Source organism: Emys orbicularis, chromosome 5 (assembly GCF_028017835.1).
Source record: "Emys orbicularis isolate rEmyOrb1 chromosome 5, rEmyOrb1.hap1, whole genome shotgun sequence".
Taxonomy (NCBI): Eukaryota; Metazoa; Chordata; order Testudines; family Emydidae; genus Emys; species Emys orbicularis.
In genome coordinates this window covers 39,705,108-39,718,175 of record NC_088687.1, presented here as the reverse complement: position 1 = coordinate 39,718,175, position 13,068 = coordinate 39,705,108, and the positions used below count along the sequence as shown (strand labels likewise).

Below are 13,068 nucleotides of genomic sequence, written 5' to 3'. Positions count from 1 at the left end.
GCCACCGTCCCTACAGCGGGGTAAGTCGGCTGCGATACGTCGAATTCAGCTACGCTATTCGCGTAGCTGAATTTGCATATCTTAAATCGAGCCCCCCCCCCGTAGTGAAGACGTAGCCTCAGTCTTTAGTCAGGCCTAATCTGATGGTATCTAGTTTGCAAATTAATTCCAGTTCTGCAGCTTCACATTGGAGTCTGCTTTTGAAATGTTTTTCTTGAAGAATTGCCACTTTGAGGTCTGTTATTGAGTGACCAGAGAGATTGAAGTATTCTCCTACTGGTTTTTGAATGTTATGATTCCTGATGTCAGATTTGTGTCCATTTATTCTTTTGCATAGAGACTGTCCAGTTTGGCCAATGTACATGGTAGAGGGGCATTGCTGGCACATGATGGCATATATCACATTGGTAGATATAACACTTGGTAAAGCACCCCACATCCTGTCATGTATTTATACCTGCTCCTGTCTCTTTTACTTCATACATCTGATGAAGTGGGTTCTAGCCCACGAAAGCTTATGCCCAAATAAATTTGTTAGTCTCTAAGGTGCCACAAGGTGGTAGGACTGGGTACAGAAACTAGGGATATTTTTGATTCACATGTGCCTTTGTTCAGAGATTAATTAGTTTAATAAAACTTCTTAATAATGTAAAGTGAATGTATTTTTATTCCTGCAGGCTGAGTAGTATGGAGAGTAAGAGGCACCAGACTCAGTTACTTGAGAGCTACAATTTAACTAATCAGTTTAGGCAATATTTTATCATACAATTATTGTTATACACCTACAGGCACATTTTTTTTTTAAAGAGGTGCTTTATTGTACCTACAAAAAGTGCATATATAGATGAGGGAGATTATCTGAGTTTCTCAAATAAGCTGTTGCATGGGGAAGACAAGCATTCATGAAAAATCACAATTGCAAACAATTATGTACTGCCACTGCCATTGTTTTTGCCTGCAAATTTTGTGGCCCTAAGGCCCTGATTAAGGTAAGCATCCCCATTGAGGAAAGATGTTTAAGCACATGCTTCAATGATTTTCTGAATTATGACCTAGCTTAGGTGTTTATTTCTCCATAATAAATTGTCATCCAAAATGTTATTTTACACACACACACACACACACACACACACACACACACACACACACACACACGCACGCCAATCTTCCCCAATGCCATTCTAAGTTACTTCACTTTACCTAGAATCGGGAGATAACTGATATTTCAAATAATTCTTTGGTGTCCTTGGGCAATTGTTGACTTTCATTAAATGCTGATTACTATATTCTTCATTTTTTTAAACATCCCTCTTCCCTCCCCCCCCCCCCCCCATACACTGTTTTCTGAGAAGGGTTTGGGGAAATTAGCAATGCAAGGGAAGACTTTCAAAAACAAAAAACAAAACAAAAAAACCCTAAAGGGTCTCATTCACTTTTAGTAAGATTCTGAAAAAGATTTGAGGGTTGTTGTGGATAATTAGCTGAACATGAGCTCCTAGTGTGATGTTTTGGGCAAAATAGCTAATGTGATCCTGGGCTGCATAAACAGGGAAATCTCATATAGGAGTAGAAAGGATATTTTACCTCTATATTTGGCACTGGTGCAACCAATGCTAGAATACTGCGTCCAGTTCTGATGCCCTCAATTCAAGAAGGATGTTGATAAACTGGAGAGGGTTGAGATAAGAGCCTTAAGAACGATTAAAGGATTAGAAAATGTGCCTTATAGTGATGGACATAAAAAGCTCAATCTATTTATCTTAACAAAGAGAAGGATAAGGGGTGATGTGATTAGAATCTATAAGTACCTACATGGGGAACAAATATTTGATAATGGGCCTTTCAATCTAGGTGAAAAAGTTATATCATGATCCAGGGACTGAAGCTAAAGCTAGACAAATTCAGACTGGAAATAAGGCGTACTGGATACTCCTATTCAGCTGAGTATCCCCGATGAGCTTCAAATGTTTTTCAGAGTCACTGCTACCCAGGACAGAGTCCGCCATCCTGAGAATATGGCCTATATGCTTTGTTTCTAGATGTATACATTTACATTTAGCCATATTAAACCCATTTTTTTTTGCTTGTACTCAAGTAATTCAAAAGATCGCACTGTATTAGTGATCTGTCCTCATCATTATTTACCGCTTTCCCAATTTTTGTGCCATCTGCATACTTTATCAGTGATTATTGTTTTCTTCCAGGTTATTGAAAAACATGTTAAGTAGCGTAGAGCCAAGAACTTTGCCCTGCAGGACCCCACTAGAACCATGATTCCCTGTTTACAGTTATATTTTAAGACCTATCAGTTAGCCAGCTTTTAATCCATTTAATGTGTGCAATATTAATTTTATACTGTTCTAGTCAGAGATAGATTAAGATACCAAATTAAATTCTTTACAACAGTCTAAGTATATTATATCAACAGTATTACGTTTATCAACCAAAGTTTTCCTTACATCAAAAAAGGTATCAAGTCAATTTGACAAGCTTTTTTTTCCATAAACCCGTGTTGCTTGGTATTAATTATCCTCCTTTAATTCTTTATTAAAATTAATCTATTCCCATATCAACTGCTCCATTCTCATGCTTGGGATCATTGTCAGACTGACAGGCCTGAGTCATTTCTTTTACATTTTTTAAATATTGGCACAAAACTAGCTTTTTTACAGTCTTCTAGAAGCTCCCTCATGTTCCAAGACTTACTGAAAAATCAACATTAATGGTCCGGAGATCTCATCAGCCAGCTCTTTTCAAATTCTTGGATGGTAGTTATCTGGACTTACTGATTTAAAAATGTCTAGTGACTTCCATTTAACATCCTCATGGGATATTAGTTGAATCAAAAGAGGTTATATGATGAGACTACCTCATCTATTCTCCCACTCCCCAATAGAGAACATATGTAGAAATATATGTTGAACACTTCTGCCTTTCCTGCATCCTGATTTATAATACTACCATTTCCATCAAGTAATGGGCAAATATTATTATCAGGATTCTTTTTGTTCCTAACATACTTAAAAATCTCCTTCTTACTGTCCTTAATTCTGCTGGTAACAGATTTATCCTTGTGTCCCTTAGCTCCCTTATCACTTTACTACAGTTCTTAGATTCTGATTATATTCATTACTATCAACTTCCTCTTTCTTTCATTTGTTATAAATTATTTTTATAGCTGTCTTCACTTCCACTCTAAACCAGGTTGAGTTTTAATATGGCCCTATCTCTTGATAGTTTTTTGTTTTTTTGGCATCTAGACAAGTGCTCTTAAGCAATTCCCAATTATCATTAACATTTTTCAGTTTAATAAGCCCAATTTGGCTCATAATTGTTTTCAGCATTGTGAAGTTGGAGCCTTTTAAAGCACCAAGTATATGTATTACTGGTCTGGACTGTATTCTGCTTAGACATTATAAATGTGATCAAATCATGTACCTACTTACCATTATAGACATTATATCAAGAAACCAAAGAGAGCCACAGGAGAATTCAAACATGAGAATTCAGAGAGAATTTCTATTGCAATGGCTGGGAGGAAAAAAGACAGAAAAAAAGATGATCATTCTTCAACTTGAGGAAAAGCCTCTTGAGATCTGGTGCTTTGGGGAACACTTTTCAGGAACAGCTCATCTCTATGAAATTATGACTGGTAATACCATAAAAAAAAAATCAATGAGAAGTAGAATTCTCTCCTGCAAATGGTAAATGCTGATGGAACCCAATATAGTCAATCCCATCCCCGGTCCCAAGATTACAAAAGTTTTTTGAGAAGAAGTCTGTCTGGAGTTAAGGCATTTTCCTATCTCTCCTTTCTCCTCCCTTTTCCCATTTTGTACATTCTCAATGCCTCCACTTTTGCAAGATTTTTTTTTAAATGGTCTCTATGAGGAAGACTAGCTTTATTTAAAAGGGGTTGAATAATGTTGCCTCTTCATTTTCGTTGTGCACAAAATTTTTTTTACAAGGGCCTAGAGTAATGACTGAAAAAATGCCTCAGGAGACTGGATGTTTGGTAAGATGTTTGTTTGTAATGTATTCATCATAAAAGGTCAACTGAGACAGCAACTGTTTTCCACTGTAATCCTGATTTTGCAAGTAATTTTGCATACTTCTCAAGTCTTCAGTGGAAGGCAAAATTATCTGGGTCAGAGGGCTTAGAAAAAAAAATTGTGAATACTGTTACAGTTATGAAATCCCATTGAAAATATGTTGGGTGAGATTCAGCTTGGTTTTGTACAGGCAGAAACACAGGAAGGAATATCTTGTGATAGAAGAGTTGCTGGTTGGAACTGGGGTCATGGTTATGCCATTAAAGTGGGCAAAGCACATATCAAAGGGAAAAGTGGGACTATCCGATCCTATATCATCCAACAGGAATGAGTCATTATTTATGAAATGTGTTAAGCCTGTAAATGGATATATAAATGCTATGTATCTTAGTATGTGTTAGTAAGCTTTAATAAAGTGGAAAATATTACACACACACAAAATAAGTCTACTTTGAGATAGATGGAGAAAGGTTGTTTTTACTTTTCCACTTGACATACAAAATGTTACATTAGGTACTCTACTGACATACAAGTTTTATTTATTTCCTTCTGTTCTAACTCACTAAATGCAGCTGTTCTCAGTGATTAATGCTAAGGCCTCAGTGCTGCAAACATCTTTGCAGAATCAGGGCCTAATGAGAGTCAGAAGAATAAGGACTTTAACAGATATATTGGGGATAGTGGAAGAGAGGAAGGAGAAAACACCAGGGCAAGTAGTCTCATTAATAAATAAGGAGGGAGAAAAAGTGTAAGTATTTTAAAAGCACGTAAGTGACTAAGCAGCCTGAATTCCATTTTCAGAAGTAATTTCGGCAATCAGAAGCATGCATCTCAGTGAAATTCAATGGCTCCTAAGTGGGTAAATCACTTTCAAATATGACTTGGACTTCTAAGTCACTCGGGCATTTTTGAAAACATTACCTCAAATCAACAAATATCCCTAAAAGCTACAAGCTCCTAAATTGTTCCTTGATATGTCTTTACTGGAAAAAATAAAGAAAAGCAGAATAGAAAATGAATAAGTAGAGTTGGTCATAAAATTGGGGGTTGTTTCCACAGAACATTTTGACAAAAACAATTTTTTGGTTGTTTCATTGAATATTTCCATGGAAAGTTCTGATTTTTAATTAAAAACTGAAATATTGTGGCCAGATGAAAAAATTCAGAATTTGTCCAGGAGTCTATGTGTAAATACAGCAAGTTTCACTTAAAATATACCCAGACTCTGCATCACTGATTTCTCTTTTACTGGGAAGCAGACTTCTCCCAACATTTGCTACCATGTGACAAAGGGGTGGTTTGTATTAATTTGTCCTATATGGACCTAAAGAGTCAAAAGTGTTAATATGACCCTGCAACTGTCCAAGCTTAAACAAGGTTCAGGGCTTGGTATACAGAGCCCGCAGCCTGCTTAGTATCATGGCAAACATATAATTAAAAATCCTTTTAAGATACTGGGGGGAAAAGGAAAAACAGTTAACGCCTTTGAAGTGTAAGGTATTAAGAGAAGCTTTCATTTTAACAACATCCCTTATCGCCTTTCTCTTTAGCTGTAGAAAGAAAGAAAGAAAGAAACCTTGCCTGACACTCTTCTTAGATGGTAAAAAGAGGAAAAAGTTAGTTGCAATGGGCTGGAGTAGTTGTTTTTAAATTTCAATCCCATTTCCTAAAAGACAAGACAAAACAAACACCCACAAAAGGGGAAAGAAAAGAACAGCAAAGATAGAAAATGCAGCTTCTGTCTCTGGCATTGACTTTCACTTGCAACCTTGCTACTGGAAAAAAAACTCAGTCACAATATGTGGTCATACCACCCTCCCCAAGACTTGACAAACCTTTACCACCAGCAGGTTGTTTAGGGCATTGTTTTTAGTTGGCGCTCTGGTCACAGGCTTACAGGAGTGTCGCAAAATATGCAACCATGACCAGCTATGCCAGACTCTTATTAGACAGAGAGAAAAAAGAGAAGAATAGGAAACAGAAGAAATAAGGCAGGGAAAGGAAAGGACTCATGGGCAAAGGGAGATAAAGTTTCATGTCCCAGGTGGTGGTCAGGATTTAATCAGAGCCAGTGGAGGTGGTAGTGTCATCGGACTCCCTCTCTCTGGCCTGGTCTGGTCAGGACATCTCTCAGAACTAGACTGAAGAAGGTTTGGGGTCTGGAGATGGTGGTGTGGCAGCAGCCATGATGGTGAAGCTAACTCCTTCCCTTTCTTTTGTCTTTCAGTCCGCCCGTGTCATGGTAGTCAGCTTTCCCGCCCCGAGACTTTTCTTAAGAACCCCCAAAAGGAGTGATAGGTGGAATAGCCCATCCCCTCATTTTTTCCATCAATTAGGCCTAATTTTGGACACACCAATTTTGAGTAGTTAACTTTCTGGTTTACCAGGCATGATCTTAGTACAGTCCTTGAATGCTATTAATAGGCCATTTGGTTTGGACTAATCCAATCCCTCTCTTTTTTGCACATTTCCCCAGCAACATTTCTTGTTATAAGTTGTTGTAACATTTTATGAATGTTTAATCACTGTCCATAGTTGAGCTCACTATTAAGGTAAATTTGTAGGCCCAATTATTACAACAGGTGATAGCGGTGTCAGAAGAGGGATGCTATTGTTGGAAGAAGAGGGTAACAATACTCATGAATTATTTATATATATTTTTGTAATAAAGTCAAACTATTTACAATCTCTTTTCTTCATTGTTTCCTAAGTTCTACGGAGGCTAGGAAATAGGGGAAATGAACATCTACACGCACTCTTCAGATCAAGTGCATCAGTTAAATTTTATTTATCCATCTATCTATCTATCTCTGTGTTTATATCATTCTCATAATTGAGGTATCTGAGTACCTCAGTTTATGATGCATCTTAAATAATTATCACACTGAGTGCTGCCAACATCCTCAGGCTGGCCTCAGTGATGTGCCCACAGTGGATATTAGTTGGTTATGTTTGGGTGGTGATAAAATCAAAATTGTTCTGCTTCTCGCCCAAAAATGCAAAGGGGGGTTTAGGAAGTATTTTTTTCTGGTCAGAGTAATAACAACTTGCAGTGTATGGATAAGGAATGTTAAATAGTTTTGCAGAGAGAACTTTATGAAAAGAAACTCAGTATCGAAACCCATGCATACAGTACCTCTGCTGCCTCCAGATTCATGTGTTAGAAAATAAAAGCTCTTTCAGGTAATTTCATTAGCTGTTTCAATGAGATGATTTCACATATTGTAATTAGTGGCGTGAACAACACTGCCAGCGAAAGGCAGAAATGTTAGCTAAATCATAAGTATAAGACTTTGAGTGATGTCTCACTGATGCGATCAATGCAATATTGTAACATTTATTTTACGACAATGTACTTGAATTATATTTGTGTTAAGAATCTAATTATTTTTTCCAGAAAGTTGATGTTAAAAAATGCAGAAATTAAGACAAAAAATCTAGTTCAAATTTGTATTTGTTATGCAAATCAGAATCTTCATGACCCATTTGTCCAACTATGGGAATGAACACCTGGGTTTGTACATCTTTGTGAATCTGGTCAATGTTCTTCAGAGCTGGACCAACCTGAAACTGCAAACTTTGCCTCAGTTCAGCTGACTCACAAATACTTTGAGCTCTTCACGGCGCAGAAGGATCCTCCCTGGCAGGTATTGCAGGACTAGCTCTTTCTAGCTGCAACTGTACTTTTAAACAAATATAGAATTCTAAACAGAGGAATGAGAGCTTGGAAAACCTCTACTAACAAACAAGGCTACAGAAAGTCCTTGGTATTCAGCCCTTACGTATGAAGTCCAGTATATTATTTTTTTGGTCAACATATCTCAGTTCAGATTCATATCTAAATTAGTCATCACAGGGGTTCTCAAACTTCCACACCATGAACCACAATGTAATGAAGACTGTCTTGTTGGTGACCTGCCCTCCCATAACGACCCTGTAACATGAAGAAAATGTGTATGTTTAACTGTCTTAATGCAATTTTCACAAAAATCGTTACTGCTTTCTAACCTCCTCCTTCCCATTAAACATTGCATGTGTTTGGGATTACACTTGCCCAAATATATTAGCTAGAGGTGGTCTAAACATTTTTTGAAAATGCAACAACAATAAATTCTTGAAGTTGTTCCTATTTTGTAGGGTCAAAGTGGACCAATTTTTCTTCCCCCCAACAATTTGTTGTGAGTTTATCAATTTTAGCACTGAAATTGTTATCAAAGTGGTTATTACAGTTTGTGTATGAAAATTCAAATTTTCATTAAACAAACTATATCAACCCAATCAGAAATCTGCTTTGGAAAGAGGGTTATTTTTCCCCTCCCATTATTGAATTCCTCCTTCATGGACACCCCCAGACCCCCTGTTTTTGTGTGCAATTAATCTTCTGATTGCATGATCATATATATATGAACATAAGAATTTCCATAATAGATGAGACCAGTAGTCCATCTAGCAAGTATACCAGCAGCAGCAGCAGCCAGTACTCAGTGTTTCAGATGAAGCGGCAAAGAATCATGGAATATGCAGTTATGAGATAACCTGCCCTCAGGAAAAGTTTCTTCCTATCTGCTAGTAATTAGGCATCAGCATATGCTCTGTAGTATGGAGGTTTGTATCCCCTCCAATACTCTTGTTACTTTTTAAAAAAATATTTACTTTTGGAATTCTGGATAGTCTTATTGTCCATATAAATATCTAGTCCTTTCGTGAATTCTGCACCTCTTGCTCCCAGTTATATCCTGTTCCATGTGGCTCCCTTCTGTTTGTCCCTGCCTGACTTCCAGGTCACACATTCTGAGTGTTCTTTTCCACCCCAAGGACTCAGATTTCCCATGAACCAGAAACCATGCTAGTGACTATTTCCTGTTAGTTGAGCACATTTCATAGCAATCATGAAATGTGTTAAATATATTCAAAAAATCACTAATGATTCATACATGCGGATTCACTACTTATACCAAAACTATCATGTAAAAAAATTGGGAGCTGTATCCTGAAAGGTGTGGAATGCTTTCAATTCTCTTTGGAAGTCCAAGAAATTGTATAGAATAAAGCAATATAGTAAAGACTTTCATTTATTAGTGAAACAGGACCTCAGAATTACTTAATGTAATGAAGGGGAATAGGGGAGGAGAAGAAGAATAATTTCTATGTTTTTAAATCAGAACATGATTACTTAAGATATAAAGATACACTGTACTATATTGTATTGTACACCAATGAAGTTGCAGGTACAAATGTCCCAATAGCAGCTATAATTATTCTGGAAATTAAAGGAAAGCAAAAAGTGCTGGAGAGGGAATGCTTATCAGGCACTTTACACAAGGTTAGGTGCTACTTTTATTGCATGATAAGCTGTGCAATCCATGAGTAATAATATTTCTAAACAATCTGATTCTTTTGATATGTGCATAGACTGCATTTTTAATGTTTTGTGTAAATACTCCATTTACTAGTTAGTTAATAATGATAAAACGGGTGATTAAATAAAGGTGCTGGCTTGGTATGATTGTCACAGCTATTCATGGCTCAGCTTCAGTTACCAATAATGTTTATTTCATGACTAACATAAGACATAATGAAGCTGCTGGGATTAGTTTGAAGATTCTAATAAACAGATCAACCCGATGAGCTGTTTCACGTGGAATGGAAGCCATGGGTACTAAATAGGAAGGAACAGACGGCTCCTGCCTCTGCACACACATTAAATAGAGTAGCAACAACACTTGGACCTGACTGTCAAAACATGATTTTTGCAGGCAAAGAAGAATGAAGAGTCGCTCCGATGTTATCTTTTGAAATCCAAAAACATTGTTTCAAAGCAGCATCCATAGAGAAGTTGTTTGATTGTCCATAGTAAGGAGACTTGATGCCATTTGCTCCAGTGCTGCAGGATAGGAAGCAGGAGCTGTGGAGAAGTCAGCTGAATCTATCCAACCCTGAGGATATTGAACAGGAAAGGTAGGGAGCAGGCCAACCAGCCACTACCTGATGACCTGTCCTCCAGAAGACAACTGAAAGTAACAAGCAGAGCCCGGGGCCCATCTGTCATTTGAACCTTCAGCTGAGTTTTCAGGTTTGACAAAATGAAGCACAGGAATTCCAGTAGCATGCAAACTGACCAGATTTGCCCACCCTTGCTTACAGTGCTTCACAAGTAGTCTCACTGATGTCAGTATGTAATAAGCAGTACGCTACTACTGAGCACAGATCTGACTCTAGATATGCTGATAAGGTTTGCTGAAACTTGTGCAAATCAAAGATAGTAAGTTACATACAGTCCTACATGAAACCACTACTGTCTCAAACCAGGGTGTGTCCTTTGGTGCTGTCACAGTTCAGGGCAACTGCATCTTTACTCCCTTTCCATGGTCCAGCAAGCGCACCTGTTCTCAGGTTTCTGGCTCCCCAGCCAGCACCTCCTTTGGGCGGAGACACATGTCTGTCTTCCTCCTGACTGGGGAATTTCCAGGCTGCATAGTTCCCTGCCTATTCTGTGAGTTCCCCAGTAAAATCAGACTGCTGTAGCAGGCCTGCTTTGCTTTTCTCCTCAGAGGCTATAAACAGTGTAATTGCCACAGTTAGAAGTTACCACACAGCTCTTTCCAAGCAACTATATATATTCTTGAAGTAAAACATTACAAATAACACATTAAAACAATAAAAGAACTTACGCACATGCTAATAAACTTACTAGAGATCAGTCCAACTCCAGCAAAGGCTCTGGCCAGTAACAGCCCTTCCGATTCCACTGTCATGGGGCCAGTGGCCCTTTAGGAGAATTAGGGCCTAATTGGCCCATGCCAACTCCATAGGCTACCTCTGGGAATGATCAGATGATCCAGGTGGTGCCGCTTTAGCTAATTACAATTGGAGCAGCTGAGTTAGGAGGAGAATAGTATAAAGAGGAAGTTATCCTAAATAAATAGAGCTCTCTCTGGTCAAGGTCTGTGGTTTCTGTAGGCACTCATAGGTGGGGAAATAGATCTCTGTGGTGGGGAACAAACCCTGAAGTAGGGTTAGGGTGACCAGATAGCAAGTGTGAAAAATAGGGACAGGGGGTCGGGGGTAATAGGTGCCTATAAAAGAGAGAGCCCCAAATATCAGGACTGTCCCTATAAAATCGAGACATCTGGTCACCCAAGTTAGGGTTGATGGTTAGAGCCACTACTCCCAGAGTGCCTGGGGGAAGGGGGATAATTGAGGCGTTTCTGTCAATAAGCTTGGGGGGGGGAGGGCTGCTGTCTGTCGCTAGAGCAGGAAGAATTGTATGCCAAGCCTTGCTTCCAGGGAAGGGAGTAGGAAGGTTCTTTATGTTGATTTAATGGCTGTTGATAAATGATGTCTCCCCTGAACAGGGGATTGGTAGAAGTAAATCCTGAGTTGAGATCGATTTCTATGACAAAAAGGGGAAGTGGAAGTATGGCATGGTGTTTAGGTCTGTGACCTCCTCAAGGTTTTTTTCCTGTGGTCACAAGTTCTTAACCGCTTTTAGCTCAGAACAAGCACAGCCATGAATCTGAGAGTCACTCTTTTATCCAGTTTGGGCCTCTGGTCTGGTCCTAATGTAACAGGTGATCAGAAAGCAAATGGTTTCTCCTCAGGTGCAGGTTCAAATGAATGGGTCCAGAGGTGAGTAATTTGCATTTCCCTCCTGCCAAGTATGTTCTAGGAAGCTCACTCAACTAAAAGTTCAGTCTTGGCTGGGCTATTGTTCTAAGAGTCCTTCAAAGCTCATAATACTTCCCAGAGTTTATGTTCATCCTGTCTCCCTCTAAAAGAAGGTATGTACAATCTCACAATAACACACGAATGCTTGCATTTTTTATACAATGAACCAAGATACTTAAACTTAGGTCAATAAGGTGTAATTGATTCTTCTTCAGGTCTGAAAAGCTCTGTGTGGCTCAAGAGCATGTCACTCTCACCAATAAATATTACCTCACCCACCTTCTCTCTTTAATAGCCTGGGACCAACATGGCTACAACTACATAAAATATTGCAGGAAACTGTCATATGCTGAGACAAAAAACAGGAAACAGTTTTACAAAAAAGTAAAATTTCAAATCTTGTATTGTTTACCACAGTGTAATATTAATTTCTACTGTGATCAGTATGTTGATGCACTTGTCATGTGGTGGGAGGAAGCAAAGTCTGGTGTTTATAGTCCAGGGATAGGGGAGCCAGGCTATCACCCCCTGACCTTGCCCAGCTTTAAAATGGGGATAATACTACTTGTCTATCTCATGTTTTGAGGCCGACTTCATAAATATGGACTAAGTGTTGAGATCTTCAGACCTGAAAGCTAAGTAAAAATATGTATATGTAAAATTAATCATTGGAGTGTATTTTTAATATATATTTTTCTTTTTTCTTTTCCAGGTACATGGATTTCTTTCGCATCCCTGTCAATGCAAGTAGTCACTTTTTGTTTGAGAAGACAACACTTTCATTCAGAGGATGCTCCCAAATGATTGGCTTTCCTGGTCCCAAAGGCTAAGATCATCACCATTCCCATTGGATCAGCCATACTCCTGGTATCAGGTATAACAGAGCATCCTCTTGTTCACATGGTGGCTTTTTCTTTAATGAACTATTGAAGAAGTGTAATGTAACTGCAGTAAAATATACTAATTTAACTCCTTACTATGTCTAATCTGAAGCAAATCAATTTTATTAATGAAATATATTTAGCACTGCCAATGCCATACTATCATGTTTGTAAACCACTGCATTAAGTCTTTAAAATTCAAATTATTTTCCTGCAGCACCAGTGTGTGCTTGAGGAGCCAGCTGCACTGAAGTTCAGTTTCTATAAAATGATCACAGATGGATCCCAAGTCCCTCTAGAATTAAGGATTCTGTAGAAGAGAGATCTTGAACCTGGGTGGTACAGTACACATACAGAAATATGGCTAACTTACTTTCTCGCCCCCTTCAGGTGAGGAATACAGGCGTAGATGATAAAAGTAGACTGGAGGCTGACTTTTTAAAACTTGATGGCTAAGTTATGGTACC

At 38.4% G+C, this 13,068-nt stretch overlaps 1 pseudogene; it reads left to right on the top strand.

Annotated features, from left to right (window-relative positions):
- Nucleotides 1–12,550, top strand: part of LOC135879646 (bifunctional heparan sulfate N-deacetylase/N-sulfotransferase 4-like) — a 56,697-nt pseudogene extending 44,147 nt beyond the window's left edge.
- The last annotated feature ends 518 nt before the right edge of the window (nt 12,551–13,068 follow it).